The sequence below is a fragment of the Passer domesticus genome, chromosome 10, assembly GCF_036417665.1.
Source record: "Passer domesticus isolate bPasDom1 chromosome 10, bPasDom1.hap1, whole genome shotgun sequence".
Lineage (NCBI taxonomy): Eukaryota > Metazoa > Chordata > Aves > Passeriformes > Passeridae > Passer > Passer domesticus.
This window is the reverse complement of record NC_087483.1, coordinates 26,177,673-26,190,105: the sequence shown is the minus strand read 5'-3', so window position 1 is coordinate 26,190,105 and position 12,433 is coordinate 26,177,673.

Sequence of the window (12,433 nt, the reverse complement as noted above, 5' to 3'; positions counted from 1 at the left end):
TTCCTGACATGGAACCATAAGGATGTCCTGGAAGCATGAGGAGATTCAAGGGAATCCCCCTAGGAACTTGGTAGGATCACCATGCTGACAGCATAATTTTCCTGGACAGCAGTGTGTAGTTACACACTGCTCAACAAAGCATAGCTCTGCTTACACAAACCACCCATACAACACACACATGGTAAAGCAGCTCTTCCCAGAAAGGATTAGCTGATAGAGCACACACTTGATGGGTATTCCTCATGGGAACAGATACATCCTGAGCACATCATGTTGGCTGTGCTGCTCAGAATCTCTACAGGAAGAATAAGATGGGTGGCTTTACAATAGGCTCAATTTGCAGCCTGTGGAGTTATCAACAGTTGCACAAAAGACACATTTGAGACTCTCAAAGATATGTTCAGTCTTTCTCTCTCAGAAACCACTTGGTGTTCCTTAATGCTGTTCATCCCAGCTGCACATGGAGCTCTGGTTATGCATGTACCAGAGACCTATATACAACCACAATCATATTTTCTTTCTTTTATTCTTCTTCTGGTAGGTCCTAACTCTCTTCTTGCCTTTTGTAGCCAATAACATTGCTCTGGCCCTGCAAATAGTCTCACAGTCATCTAAAATCTCCTGAGATGAGAATGTCTCCTCCTGTATATATTAAGGCTGTTTACCTCAAAGGTTTTACCCTTTATTCCATTTGTTATTTTTATTGTTGAGTCATTTCCATAACACTTTGCATCATAGATTTAATCCTGAACCATTCTCATAAACTGTAAAGTGATAACTCGCTACTTAACATTTTCCAGATAATTTATGAATCCATTGAACAGCAGAATCCCAAGAGAGCTCTCCAGTGGAATTCTGTCAGTAATTGTCCTTCTCTGTGAAAACTGACCACTTACTGTTTCCCTTTGTTTCCCTTCTTTTCACCAGTTGCTAATCCTGAGGAATACCTTCCATTTAGCCCATGACTAATCTTCAAGTTTTTGTTTCTCTAAGAGCCTTTGGTGAGGGATTTTGTTGAAAGTCTGTTGAAAATCCAGTCACACTGTATCAACTGGCTGTGTTATCCATACACACATTGATGTGATCTAACAACTGTAAAAGATTTTGGGGCATGTCTGCTGCACAAAAGTTAATCTTGATCTTCTTCCCATATGATACTGATGTTTTGTTACAGTCTCTACTTTTTTACCTGACACAAAAATAAATTTTCAGGCCTGCAATAACTAGCACTGCAGGAACTTTAGTGAAGATCAATGTTGCATTAATCATACTTTGTTTCTCTCGCTCTGTGGATGCTTTAAACCAAAGTACCATTACTGTGCTTCATATATCAGTTCTCAGAAAACTTGGTTAAACGTCATCTGGCCTTTGAAATTTCCTCTCATCTCTATCTGCTAAAAAGTCCCAACATTTTGTCTGTTGTACTGATGCTATAATTTGCAAAAAACCTCCCATTTCCTTGTTTTTCCAGACTGGCACTGGTGCAAGACTTCTGGTGTTTTTTAGAGTATAAATCAAAGTAGTGTTATTTTGGTTTTTGTTTTAAATTAATGTTTGTCTCTGAGGTCTCTTTTTACATTATCTCTGCCCTTTCTATCACTCTCCCTCAATTTTGCTTTCAGATTTTGTACAGTACCCACTTTCTCTTGGCCTGGCAAAAGTTTGATAATTTAGGGTTTACTATAGCTTTGGGAATTAATTCAGCATTCCAGGAGGAGGTTGATTATTACTGATCCATGCACAGATTTAAGTAGGCCAAGTTCCTTACTGAAAATATCCTTCCTTATGACCACATTAATTTCCTTCTTCAGATGTATTTTACCCCACCCTATATATTGTAATATTTTCACAATATAAAACTTACAGGAAAGCAAAACATCTACCAAAAGGGCCATTCTGTGCTCAGTACTGTAAATATGAATGTATTATGCAGTGACCTTCAAACCAGCAAGGCCTGATCCTGCTCCCAGTGCCGCTGAGGGAGTTTGCTGCAGGCTCTCTCCCTCAGAACAGGACCCTGGTACAGCTGGGCACAGGAACATCCTCATCAATAAACAACAAGTGAATGTTTTGTTACTGCAGTGATTTGAAGATTTTTCAACAGCAAGGAAGGCTGTTCTAATGGTTATATACCTCTAAAAATAATATCTTCCAGACGTTCCTTCCTCTCTTTCTACATGTTATATATGGATGGATGCATGGATGCACGACTCTACTGAAACCAAATATAAGTTTCTGCCTTTTTTTTATTATTTTAATTCCTCACACGAGAGCAGAACTTATGCCCCAATTTGAAAAAATGCCTAAACCTAAAAATGAATTAAACACACATAAAGTTCTGTTAGTGGTCAGACCAAAACCGTAAGGGTTGCATTCTGTATTCAATTACACAAGTGTTACTCCCATTGGAGTCAGGACTGGAGGGCAGAATTCAGCCTGAAATTGTAAACAAGAAAAATTTGAACTGAATCTGGTCTTTCTTTAATATGCACCAGTATGTACCAAGATACTGTTGAATATAAGGTCTCTTATTTGGGAAAAAAGGGCAAGAAGAAAAAAAAAATCAGTGAGAAGTTGGAGAAAGATTTCTCCAGGATAAAATTTGTTGTCTAGGTGCTCTGGCATAAAAAGGTTTGTTAAAGTGAGGAAATGTATGTTTTTAAACTCCCAAATTATCTTGTTTTGACTTATTCTTTTCTGCTGTCTTAGCAATTCATCTCTGCAGCTACATCTCCGGTACTGGTCTGCAGTTTTCTCACTCTTCTCTGGTGAGGAACTCAGACCAGCTCCATCCTTGACACCCAAAATAAGTGGGACAGCAACTGACAGTGATATTCTTGCACTCTTTTCAAGTTTTAAGGGTTGTTTGTGCTTTCCTCGTGGAAGCTGTGGCTTTTTTTTCTTAGTACTTTTTTCTCAGATGGCATCCTCTCTATGCCATAACCCAATCTTGTAATCTCACAAACTGCTTTACTTTTTGGTGATGACCTTATCACATTGTTTGGTACAGCAGGAATTTGAGCAAAGGGCACATAAAAAATATAGATGTGCCAGGAAGATTTGCAGTGCACCAAGTTGTGACTGCTCTCTGCATGTCTCTATAGCTTGGGAAGCTTCCTTGGTTAAATTAACTCACAAGCTGGGCAAGTCTACATGAGGAATCAACTGCATGGCTCCAGAAAGAGGGTCCAAAACCAGAATTAGAGTGTGGTGTTTCAAAGAGTTATGTACATGTAGCTAAGGTACAATTAAAATAAAGCAGAAATTATATGAGAAGCAGAGCCCAAGACAAGGCTGACATTCATGGAGTTGCCCCAGAGGATGCTGTACAGACAGCTGCCATTTCAGTGTGTGAGTGGTCTTCCTGTGTCATAGAATGGAGCCATTGTTGGCAGTGGCTGAAAAAAGTGCAGTGTGTGGGCATGAGTCCCCAAAAGACAGAGCTGGGAAAAACAGGGACTTGCTAGAGAAGGCTCTTCAAAGCACCTACTCCAAACTGCTGATGAAGTCAGTGATTCAGAAAAACATTATTGTGAGTTGTGGCGTAATGTATTTTTCCATCTTTTGCCATTCCACATGTGAATACATGTAACTGATAGAGCATTTTCCAAACAGAACGTTATCTGAAGCTTAATAAGGATGTTAATAACACCTGGGGGGTCTTGATGAAATTTATTATTTCAGCTTGTCTGTATGCACATTTGGAACTGCAGTACAATTTAATATTTCTCTTTTTAAAAGCCAGCTCTGCTAGAACCAAGATTTCTGATGGCCACCTCTGTCTCTCATGAAAAACATTTGGCAGACTTTGCAGTGTTATATACTGCCTTGTTTGCTTGGGCTTAGGCTCCCTGACAGACAGTACCATCTTCTTTCCCAGTGAAACTTGACCTTCTGGCCCAAATACCTCATCTGATCTCAGCTGCTACAATATCTTAGAAATAAATAGGACTGTACTAGCCATGCAGTGATCCTAATCTGTGAAATCTTTATATACCCAGCTTCATTCCAACATTAGAGAGGGTCTAGCAACCATGCAAAAAAATCTTAGCTATCTCTAACATGTGATAAAAAATGTAATAAATGTAGAAATTGATGAAATGAGGAGCAAATTATTATGGGCATTGTTAGGCAATGCACAGGTTCAGGGAAGATGAACTTTTCTTTTTCAGAACTTCTAAAACTACCCCTAAAAGTTTAACTGGCAGCAAGTGAGAGCAGGCTCTAATTCTGAGCTTTTATTCCTGGAAAAACTGGAAGAAAAAATGCTTCAAATAAGAGGTGACTGTAGAACTGCAAGGCAAGGGTTAATTTTTCTTTTCTTAGGGAAGCAGTAAAAGCTGACTTTTTCCATTCTGTGTTATCTGTGGCATTATATGTGGCAGCTGCAACCTATTTCTATTCCTAAATTCTGATCGTTTATTGCCATTGTGGGAGATGAAGGATTTGGTCCTTGGTCAAGAGTTCCAGGTGTCTGAGAGATTTGCAAGAGCTGTGGAAAGGCGGAAAATGACGCAAAGAATATGACATTTCTGGAAATATCATTTAGATTTTGGTCAACAGGGAATAGGAATGGGTGGTTCAGGTCACCTGCTGAACTGGCATTTCAGTACTTGGGCAAGCAGAGAATAGAGCAGACAGACTTGTCAGAGTCATGGGTTAAATTATTGCTTTGAAGTGTGGAGCCATCCACAACTTCAGCTTATAGGTCTAAGTAGATGTTTAGTTCTCTCCCATCTACCTAAATGAATGTTTTCATTCTCAGTTATTTTGTGTTTTATTGCTAGTCCTGGAGAGTTTTTTCGTACTTGAAGCTTTGTGCAGTCACTCAGGGAAGTGCAGTGGATCCACAGTGGAAGCTGAACTGAGGCATTATCTTCCAGCTTCCGAATAAATCTGGTCAGTACTAGTGCAAGACTGCTCAGATATACTGGGTGGAGTCTCAGCTGCACAAAAGAGAGAGAAGTGCATACAGAGATTAGAATTTCTCAGTACGTCTACTTAATTGAACTATCTTTTCTACAAATCTTTTGCATTTTCTCTTCTCTTTTCAAACTCACAATTATCCCCATTTTAAGGCAAAATGCCATGCTATGATTATCTATTCTATTCTCCTCCTTTTCCACATAACATAAGTCAAAGAACATCCTTGAATTAATTCCTTTTTCTAGTCTTACAGCAATGGTTGAGCTGAATATACCTTTTAGAGAAATACACAATCTCAGCATTTTCTCATGATGAAAAATACATTCCAGTCCTGACTTGCTAATTCACAATACCTAATTACCCACAATGTTAAAAATACAGACTTTATTTCTAGTCTGAATTATTCTCACTTCTGTTTCCAGGTGTTGGATCTTATAATATCTTTCTGCTAGCCTGAACAACCGTGCATTCCTCCCCATGTAGATAACTACAGATTTAAGAAAATCTGCTCTTTTGACCTTCTTTCTGATGAGTTCAAAGGCTTACCTCTGCTCTTGGTAGCAATGCCCAGGTTCAGATTGGAGCAAGTAGCTCAAGCCAAGCTGGTAGTGCTGCACAAGACCTTTCTTTGCCTCTGTCCTTCATCTCTTACCTCCATACTTCATTGTGGCAGAGGCAAGCACAAGCCTGGAGCTGTCCAGCTGTCCCTTCCCACACCAGGGATGTATGCACAGAGACAGACTTGTGTATGGACATGTTTCTGAAGGCAAGGGGGAAACAGCTGCAGTCTTGGCATTGATACTGAAGCATGTGTTTGACTGTTCTAGATCTCTGTGCAGTGCAGATCTTTTTATACAAGTGATCTGCTTTTATTCTTATTTGTCACTCTTCAGTCTTTTCTTTATATGAAAACTTCATCAGAAGTAATATGATTAGGTGATTTCTATGTGTTATAATTAAAATATGACAAAGTTGGAGAAAATTCCAGTGTCATCCTACTCAGTGATAATTTCCCACTTATAATTAGACTTCAAGAGCCATGAGCTGAGGGTTAACTTACATAATATGCAAAACATTTATTTTATACTGATCTAGATCCCCAATTCAAACCTTCAAAAAGCACATTGAATGCTTCATAGATTTATTGCATCAACAGTACTGTTGCAAAGCAAAATTTTATTTTCATCAGGTAGTTTGATAATAAATATCTTTCTGTCAATAACTGCAGTTGATCAATGGTCGTTAAATTATCTTGTTTAATTCTTCAGAAAGAGAAGGTTCACCCCATTACTGCTTTATATAATCAGAACTGTCACTTTAGTATATTGTGTATGATTTTCCATCGTAGTAATGTCAAGGTTTACTAGCACTTATTTAAGTCTAAGCTAGGAATTATTGAGATTTTCTGCAACCAGACTGAGAAGAAGCTTCTAAATACTTGGCTTATTAATCACTTTTTAATAATCTGACTTTAAGGTTTTTATGGCTCAGTCCAGTATAGTGAAAGTAGTGTATCTTTTAAATAAAATTGCTTCATTCCTTATCCTTTGCTGAGATTTTCTTAGTGGCTTGAAGGTTGAGGTCTTAAGTGGAAGGGAGAGGGGTGCAAGGGAATATTAGCATTAGCTGTGTATTTGCATGTAGAGAATATTTATGAGCGCAATAATACCCAAAGGAATTCATATTACTGGAATGCATATGACTTACCATATGTATCCATAACATGGTGATACACATGGGGAGAGAGTGAGAGTGTGTGCCTGTGTATGAGCAAGACCCAGCTTGAGAGCCGTGGGCATAAGCCAAAGAGGGAGGCAAAGCACAGTACTGTCCTCAGCCAGGACAGAGGGGCTGGGCCATTCTCTGTTAGTGAGGCTGAGTCTCTGGGAAGTGCTGGTCACTGGCATAGAAGAGTAGGGAATGTGGTGTCTTTGATTCAAACAGCTGGAGCTTATAAAACTTCATGGTCTTCCAGGAGAGAGCTGCCATGAACAGCATGCGCACTGTGCCCCTTTTTCACTAGGGAGCTGTAAGGGTGGGAGCTCCCAAGTGAGGGTGGTGAGCCAGTCATGGAAAAGGCAAATGATATGGCATTTCTGACCATTCATCCTCGTCTTCTGAACTCTTTGCTGTGAATGCTTGACCTGAGCAGCTGAGAAACATTGAGGCAATAGCTCAGGAGTACCAGTCTGACCCTTTTCCACTCCACTCATAGTGCTAGATGTATGCTGTATGGTTTCGTTCTACTTTTTAGCAGTGGCCTCAGTCTACTGCTGACTAGTTTGTCCAGTCCTGGATTTCTTCAGCCACCTGTGGTGGTTTGGCCAGCACTCTAGGACAGGAACTGTACCATTCTTGGAAAATCAAATCCATCACTGGAGAGTGACCCGCTTAAACGACCAGAATTCAAAATGAAGTAAATTGCTTGCAGTCACTTTTGTATCTCATTACACGTATCTTTCATATCTGAATCAAATCTCACACAGCCAATGTGAGCAGCCAATGTCATTCATATCTAGTGCATCTACATGTGCAAGGTTTCATGGAGCTCTGGCTAGAGGAGTGTGCTGAATATCATCAGTGCTGATCTTTTGCCATTGGTCAGTGTAATCCAACATACTTCAGGGACATCAGAAGCCACCAAATTCTACCCAGTTACCTCTGTAGTAAACCAAACAATTTCTGCTTGACTAGAGTGTAACTTCCTTAAAAGTATCGAGTTTTTATCTGAAGATACTAGGAGTTTGTATAACTTGGAGAAGAGCTATGGGTTTTGGTTTTATACATAATTTCTTGCTTAGTTGAATTTGTCCACTTCCAGTTGAAATCACAGTTTCTTGTTCAGTCTGCCTACACTATATTAAAGAGCTCTTTAGTGTCTGGCTTTCTTCCTGTAGTAAAATTTGTCACCTCAAACTATTGCATGCAGAACAAAATCCATCAATAGAGGCAGGAAATGATCAACACCTTTGTCTCCACTCTCAACAGAGGACAAAAGACGAATTGAGAGATTCAAAGCATGGAGATTCAAACAATAAAATCTGTTGAGCATTTGGAGTTCTGCACTGAGATAAGGGCTGATGTCCTGCCCTTGGAAATATTGAAGGATCACTGTCATGCTGAAAGTTACTCTTATTGAAACAAAGTGCCTCACTTTCAAGTGCAGCCGGCCTCAGAAGTCTTACATGCACAGAAGCGTCATATAAATATATATATGTGTGTGTATATTATATATAGAGTGGAAGATAATTCAGCTCTATCTCATATGGCCGGTATAATTTTAATTGCATGGTAAAACATGAGAGTATTTCTAGAAGCAAAAGATTCTTGAGAACACCTGCCTCCTTATGTTCAGTGTATAAATTTGTTCACTTTCAATATGAACTGCTTATTGAGGAACCTCAGCTAGCAAGTCCAAGAACTGACTTCATAATCTGATGAATCTATAGACTTACTTGACTTTAATTTTTTTTCGTTTTTCAGAATTCTGTCTTAAATTCTAGCAAAAATCATTAAAAATTGCTACCCCATATTTTGCAAGGGAAACTGGTTGCAAAGCCTTTCCCAAAAGTAGCAAACTCATTCCTGTAGTTTGCCTTATTTAAACCAGGTTGGACATGGCTGTCCTGTTCAGAATATCCTGTAAAAAATAATCTCATACATTCATGAGGAAGAGCAGAGAATATAGCTGAGTTCTTGCTTTTAAAGTTTTCCAATATCACCCTGAGGTCACACAGGTCTATGGAATGTCTTTCATATTGTAAATCAGAAAAGGAGGAAAAAAGCACCAAAAGTGTAATTTCTCAAATACCTCTTTATAATGAAACACTGGCTGTTGGAGCACTGGGAACTCCCAACAGCTTCCAATAGTCCCCACGATGGAGCTGCACCCACAGCATTGGTCACTTCAGTAACCAGCAAGGCCTCCACATCACCTACAAACAGCCATAATTCCCACTTTTCAAGGATTCCTGTATCTTTCAAATGCCGAGACTGTACCTGAACTCATAATGACCTCTGCAGGAGACAGGAAACGGTCAGGGAATTTCAGTGCACTGCCAGGTGTGCTGGGAGATGAAGGGTTAATCTGATCAGAGACCAGGGACTTCAGTATTGCAGTTTATGTTTGTTCACAGCTTGGCCAGAGTGATTGGACTATCCATCACCACAAATACACAGTAAATACAGACACAAACACACACACACATATATATATATATATATATATATTTGTATATATATGTGTTTGTATATACAAGCACTAATACGTGTACGTGTTCTTACACTATGCACACTACAGATTTTTAAATGTAGACAATCTAGAATACATAAACATCCACTTCTAACTTATAAAGGGCCAAAGCTGAGTCATAGGTGAGTCGTTTTTTCCCCACTGCTTTCAGAACTGATTTTCACAATCAGATCTGCAGCTCCTCATAGTACAGACCTGCATTTTCTGTGTCTGACTGCTTTACATGGAAATAACACCCAGAAACTCCTAAGTCACTTTTGGTCCCTGTTGAACAGTATAAGCTTGGCAAAAAAATGAAAGTCATTCTGCTGAGAAATGCAGTGCAAACGGAGTGCACAGCAGCTCACGGAGGGCTGGGCTGTGCGTGGCCAGCAGCTCTTACTCAGAAGGAGGAGAGCTCCTTCCCAGGGAAGCAGGTCCTGGCCCAGACACCTCCCTGTGCCCCAGAAAGAATTTCTTCTGGGGGAAAGTGCACGTGTTGATTACATTTCTTCCACTTCCCCAGCCACTGCGCCCCATCAGCTCCATCGGGAAGGGCTTCTTCCCTCGCTCTTCTCCCTGACTGGGCTTTGTACTTGGGCACAAGTGTAAAACTCCCCCGCACGCTGGGCACATCCCGGCTGGACTTGGGAAATATTTCTCTCGAATGCCGAAATAGACATCACAAATAGGTAGAGAAATCAATGGAGGACAGCAAGCTGCAGAAAGGAACTCACATTGCCAGGAGAAATAAATTATTACATATTTCCATTCACCACTGGGTTAATTTCCCTTTTTCTTCTTATAAAAAACGCAACATCTTATTGCTGATAGCTTTCAAGTCCAGCTACATATAGGCTGAAAAGCAGTAGCGGGAAGTATCCAATTCTCCCTTTCCAGCAGTCCCTGGGTGGATTCCTACTCGCTCTCGCAGGCTTTCTCTGTAGTACGGCTCCTCTGGCAGTAGAGGGCACTTAGAATATGGACAAAGCATAAAAAAATGCCTGCTGAAACTTCCCTCAGAAAGCTTTTGTTTAGCTGTGTGAAACCTTCAATGCTGTCAAATGCTCCCAGTTTAAAATAAGATTTTTAGTAGTGTTTGACTTTGGAGATTATTTAATATCTCTGCTTTAAATAAAACTAAAAAGTTAATTTTGCTTTCTGTTCGAGTCAATTTTTAGCATTGGAAAAAAGTCTATTTAGCTTTATGGGTTTTGTCTGCTGTGCTATCAGCAAAGCAACAATATTTTATTATTTGCTGACACTAGGAGTAAAGGAAATAATTTTTTTCCTTAGAAAATGGTGAAAATAATTTAGTAATATTTTAGGTTATTCTGGGGTGAAGTGAACCCATTCCAAAATAGGGAAACTCAATTATAGAAGTGGTACAGAAGAAAGATACTGCAATGAAAACCTAAGAAGTGGAAAAATATGCCCTGTTACTATACTTTAATTCTTCTAGGACAAATATGAAGCTTACATGAGAGCTCATAGTAGGACTATTTCTTCAGGCTGTTAATCTCTCTTATCTCCCCTGAAGCACTCAGAAAGATTTGGACCTTCAGGGGACATGTGACATCATCAATATTTGGATGTGAATATTACAGCTCTGCTCATATAAAGGCAAAAGATACATTTCAATTATTCCCATTAATAAATTGTACTGTTGAAGTGAAATAGACTGTATTGCACCACTGCACAAACTTCAGCAATAATCCTATAAACTTAAACTCAAGAGAATTGTCCTTAAAAGTCAGTAACATTTACTGATTTTAGGTGCTTATTTTAGGATCAGGCTTGCAGGACATGTTTTCCGCCACTTATGGTAGTTGTAACAGTAATTGGTGGGAAAATTATGTCATATCTGTTATAGGAGAAAACATAGGGAGCAGATCCTGTAAAGCAGGACAAAATAGGCAGAAATCTTCTCCTCCTGTAGCTATTTGAAGGTGTTGGATCAGGTCCATAAGTGGAATAAACTGATGTAGCTCCAGTGACTGAAATGAAACTGCAGATTTAGAGCAACTGAGGAACTGGTAAATTGTCTGTCAAAACACAGGAATCAAACAGTGTGGGTGGGTTCTGGTTATATTAAATTACTGTCAGTGTTCACAGAGCTTTAAGAACAGGACAAGGAGCGGACCTTGTTTTCTAAATCTTCTTTCATATATAGTAACACAACATTTAAGTGGCTCATTATTTTTGTTTGGCCTAATTTGTGGTATCACTGGCAGTACTCCTACAACTTGTACAAAACCAACAGATTAATATTTTTGCAAGCATAAACTGATGTAGATGCACTCATTTATTTGTAACAATAATATCAGCTGAAAAATTGATTTAGCAAGGCCAGATATAGAGCAACCAGCTTACTTTTAACAGTCAGTTAATTAAATTCTTCTAATGACACATTTTTAGGGAGTTTCAGCAGGGATGGGGTCTGTGCTTACCAAAATCCCATCTTTGTGGTCCTTTGGCTCAGCTACCATAGATAGTGCAGAGACAGTGGTTAGCAGATCTTCCTCAGTTCAGTCGCAGCACAGCTACATTTAATGTATCCATCTTACCAGAGGATATTTCCAACACCATCTAACTGGATGCGGGATTCCTGCACTCCTACCATGTAGCTAGCCGGAAAACAGACTAAGATGTGAAGTGGGGTTGCTCACCACCAGGGAAAGGATCTGCCAAGAGGGCAAAAGTTTATCCTATCTTATTTGTGTAAGAGGTAGTGGAAAATCTGCTACACCTGTCCTCGGAGCAGCTGCTGCTGTTGCCCCTTCACACAGAGTGTTTGCAGTTCCTGCCCAAGGTGTTTTTGTATCTAAGGGGAGCCTCTTTCTTCTTGCATGTTGATTCTACCAAAAAGATAGCACCAGCACCTTTTGTGTATCTTGGGAATCAAAGGCACCCTGTGAAGCAGAAGTAATTGCCATGCATACAGCAGAAACCAAACACTTATTTTCCTCTCCATTTCCAAAGGCTGAAGGAACATGTTAATTACCTAAGAACACTCCATTTGACAACTAGAACAAAAGGAGAAAGCAACCACAGGAAAGCAAGAACCCAGCATTTTTCAGCCAGGTATCAAACTGCTACAGTGGTTCGTGAATGTTCTCCCTGATAAGTAAGATTCCTTACTCCATTTGCTCAGACTCTGAATGCTGCTTATCACATGGTTAAGATTCAACTCATAAAAACATGTCTTAGCAATTGGAATTTACCCTTTGACCTTCGTTCCCCTCCCCTTTGTCCCCCTGCTGTGATGAACAAGCT